Here is a 4,263-nt window from a genome sequence, read left to right as displayed (position 1 = left end):
CTAACACAGTCTCTTTCTGCAACACTGCCTCAAAACCATATTTACTATAATAAAATGTCCATTTTTCTGAAACGAGACCAACGATTATAAACTATGTGAGGATTCACCACAATACAGAACATTCAATAAAACCTGTCATTGCATCACTTAGTTGTTTGGATGCTTTCTCAAGGCCAGAAAGACTGTGGTGTCTGATAGAAGGTACAACGACTCTTTGTACTGGCTGTTTTCGGGGAAGTGTAAAAAAACTGTCCAATCTGGGCAAATCCAAACATGGCTTAGCTCCTTTTCTTAGCCTGACCTTCTTGCCTGTTTAGATAACATCACTGTCATCAAAATGAACTTCACATATTGCTGCCCTAAATAAATAGTACAAGTGTTTCCTTTGCAACAATAACTGTAGTTTAAAACTCTGTTTGTAAAACTGCAATTTTTTTCAAAACCTAGGCATTTCAGCCCAAGTACCAAAACTGGTTTAAAAAATGTTTAATTCAGAATTAAAAGCAAATTGAGACTTACATTTCTCTGTGAAGGATATCTTTGATTTTATCACCAGCATTTGAATCTCTAGTCGATAAAATAAAATTTGTTAGTGTCTGTCTGTGTTTCCTTTCCGTTTCTGATTTTGCAGTTGCTGGTCGAAGAATTGTAAACAAAGAACGATTGACATTACCTTTGACTTTACGCCTGGACCAATTACATCCAGGAACTGCACAGTGGGTTGCAGGCATTTTAATAAGTAATTAAGCAAAAAATACTTGTGTAAATTTTGAAAATTGTTCTAGGTAGGAACATATTTTTCAAGTTAGCTTGTTAAGCAATTCTTTACGAAGCTGCTGACAATGCACACTGTTTTAAGGCATAAGCCATTTTGGATACTAGCCATTATGGCACTTTGTTGGGAGTAACAGGCTGAAAAGCTATGCCTCACCACCTCTGTTCAATGCCCCAACAGAGCATTTACAACAGAGAAAACCAAAGTGATGCCGACTCAGTGTCATCTTATCAACATAAAAGCATGAAGCCAATCAATGGTAAGTAAGCTGCAGGCAGTGCACACCATTTTGACCTATAAGGTCTAATCAGCGCAACTAAATACAATACATAGGTCGTTGTGGCTAGTGAAGCCATCTAATTAGACTCCAGTTGGTTTGGGAAAAACATGCTGAAAGCGTCACTAATTACGCTCGATGCCACAATTTTTAAAGCACTTCCCTTACAAAACGAATTGGGATTGGCAGTCTAAAGTTTTTCAAAATACACATTAAAGAGTTCATACTTTCAAACGCTAATAAAGTTTTTATGGCTCTACAACTATTAAACAATAAACCCAATTAATAAAAAAATTCGAAACGGACACAGATTGATCTTAAGCGTGTTTCAAAAAGTGACTGTTTACCACACACAACATACAAAAGTTCAGGCGACGTGCAGTGTTAGTCATGCGTGACCAAATTGCGCGAGATAATAAAAGAAACGGGAGGAAAAGAGGAGCTGGACCACCGTTTCTTATCGGGCGGGATTAGAATCTTTAGAACCTGTGTGCGGACGGTTTTATCGGTAATGGCAGTGAAGCATTAAATTTGTTTTTTAATGGCAAATATTATTTTTGCTCTGACAATAATCGCAGGTAAATTGGGTTTTACATCAAAATGGCAGTTAATTGTAAAACAGCAAGACAAAAACAAATGCATTGTAAGCTGTGAAATAAATATGTTAAACACTAAAATGAGCCAAGAATCAAGATTGAAGTACCTGATTGGCATCAAGGTTCTGGCACTGAAGCAATGCAAAGGGACCTTTCAGTGAGAAGAGTTTCCAGTTCTTACCTTTATATGAAGCAAAGTGAGGACCAGCACACTGTCATATGAGGGACTTGTAGATTGGATTTGAATTGAAATGATTCACACTTCACAGTAAGTGGCTGCCTTGTTACTGCCTTTCTAAACTCAACTCTTTCTGTATTTCTGGCTGATGTTATTTTGAATTTTTAGCACAGTTAAAACCCCCAATATTGAATATTAACTCTGTTTTATGACACTTAGACTGCTTATTGGTAGCTAAACTCAAGCCTCTTTTGTTTAACCCATAATTGTCAAGTCAAATGAGCATACGCTTTATCTTTATTTTTTTTATTGCAGTTTGCCATCCGGAAAAAATGTTTAAGCTTCAAATCATTGATGTATACAACCTGTTACTTGCCTCACAGGAGAAAATTGTATGTCGAGATATGCACCACATACTTTAGTTTTACATGAATCAAATCGGAATATGTGTTATTTCTTTTCCACTGTTCTACCTGCCTGCAAGTTTATTTATTAGTTCTTATACCCAAATTAAGAATTTGTATTCAAACATTTGTAGGCGTTGATATTATTTTACCTCCATGGTGATTATGGTCTCATGTAAATTCTGAGAATGTTTTGCACTCTGATGTAGAATCGGAAAGTAAAAGTGATTCATCAGACATAAATTGAGAACCTCTAGTTTTGACCAGTAGTCTGCATGATAGCATGTTGTAACAATTGTGTGGTTCAACCTCATTTTTCACATGGTTTAATTTTCTTGATAATTCAGCAAATCATTACATTTTCAGCTGTACAATATTGTTTCACCTTTTTGTTTTATTTTAGTCTGTTTACTTAAATATCCTTGTTTAGTATGTACTATGCACTTGTAAATGCACTTTTTTAACTGACCAATCAACCAATTGCTGTGAATGTAATTATTTATTCTCTTCCCATTTATTTCTGCTTTCATATAACTATGGGACTCAACTTGAAAATGTTGAAGTGTGGAAATTGGGTTCATAAGGTGCTTTTTCCATCAATAAAGTGTTGTCCTCACTGTGCATTTGGTGTTTCATCGTTTTCATTAGTACAGGCTTTAACGTGTTTGAGACCACTAACGGCTTGAGGTATATGGAAACGGTTTTTACACGCCAACTCTAAACAACATTCAGCAAACGCTTGCAAAATATCGTTAAAATCTGATCATAACGTCGAAAATGAGAGGCGCACATCATAAGCGAATACATGGCATAACCGCTTTAAAAATGATTTTTGCGCTGTCGAATTATGTAGCCTATAAAAGCTCCAGATTTTAAACGGTTAAAGATAAACACAAACGGTTTTCACAGGCCAACTCTAAAATACATCCAGTAAAGGCATACAAAATATCGTTAAAATCCGATCATAACCTCGTAAATGAGAGGCGTGCATCATAAGCGAATGCAGGGCGTGACCGCTTTAAATAAGATTTTTGCGCAGTCAACTAATGGCATACAAGCTCCAGATTTTAAACGGTTAAAGATAAACACAAACGGTTTTCACAGGTCAACTCTAAAATACATCCAGTAAAGGCATACAAAATATTGTTTAAATCTGATCATAACCTCGTAAATGAGAGACGTGCATCATAAGCGAATGCAGGGCATGACCGCTTCAAAAATGATTTTTGGGCAGTCGACCAATGTAGCCTATAAAAGCTCCAGATTTTAAACGGTTTAAGATAAACACAAACGGTTTTCACACGTCAACTCCAAAATACAGCTAGTAAACGCATACAAAACATCGTTTAAATGTGACAATAACTTTAAACCGTTTAAAATCTGGAGCCTGTACATGCTATATGGGTAGACCGCGCAAAAATCATTTTACAGCGGTCATGCCCTGCGTTCGCTTATGATGCACGCCTCTCATTTACGAGGTTATGATCAGATTCAAACGACATTTTGTATGCCTTTACTGGATGTATTTTAGAGTTGACCTGTGAAAACCGTTTGTGTTTATCTTTAACCGTTAAAAATCTGGAGCTTTTATAGGCTACATTGGTCGACTGCCCAAAAATCATTTTTGAAGCGGTCATGCCCTGCATTCGCTTATGATGCACGTCTCTCATTTACGAGGTTATGATCAGATTTAAACGACATTTTGTATGCCTTTACTGGATGTATTTTAGAGTTGACCTGTGAAAACCGTTTGTGTTTATCTTAAACCGTTTAAAATCTGGAGCTTTTATAGGCTACATAATTCGACAGCGCAAAAATCATTTTTAAGCGGTCATGCCCTGCGTTCGCTTATGATGCACGTCTCTCATTTTCGAGGTTATGATTAGATTTTAAACGACATTTTGTATGCCTTGCTGGATGTATTTTAGAGTTGACCTGTAAAAACCGTTTGCGTTTACCTTAAACCGTTTGTCATCTGGAGCTTTTATAGGCTACATAATTCGACAGCGCAAAAATCATTTTTAAAGCGGTTA

At 36.4% G+C, this 4,263-nt stretch overlaps 1 long non-coding RNA gene across 1 annotated transcript; it reads left to right on the top strand.

Moving 5' to 3' along the window:
- The first annotated feature begins 1,496 nt into the window (after positions 1–1,496).
- On the top strand, positions 1,497–2,851 carry LOC145207817 (uncharacterized). Its single transcript, XR_013854228.1, has 2 exons — positions 1,497–1,916; positions 2,142–2,851. It is a non-coding gene; the product is annotated as an uncharacterized LOC145207817 (long non-coding RNA).
- Positions 2,852–4,263: the final 1,412 nt, after the last annotated feature.

The sequence above is a fragment of the Phallusia mammillata genome, unplaced genomic scaffold (genome assembly GCF_965637545.1).
Source record: "Phallusia mammillata unplaced genomic scaffold, kaPhaMamm4.hap1.1 HAP1_SCAFFOLD_173, whole genome shotgun sequence".
Classification (NCBI taxonomy): domain Eukaryota; kingdom Metazoa; phylum Chordata; class Ascidiacea; order Phlebobranchia; family Ascidiidae; genus Phallusia; species Phallusia mammillata.
This window is presented reverse-complemented; position numbering and strand designations above follow the sequence as displayed.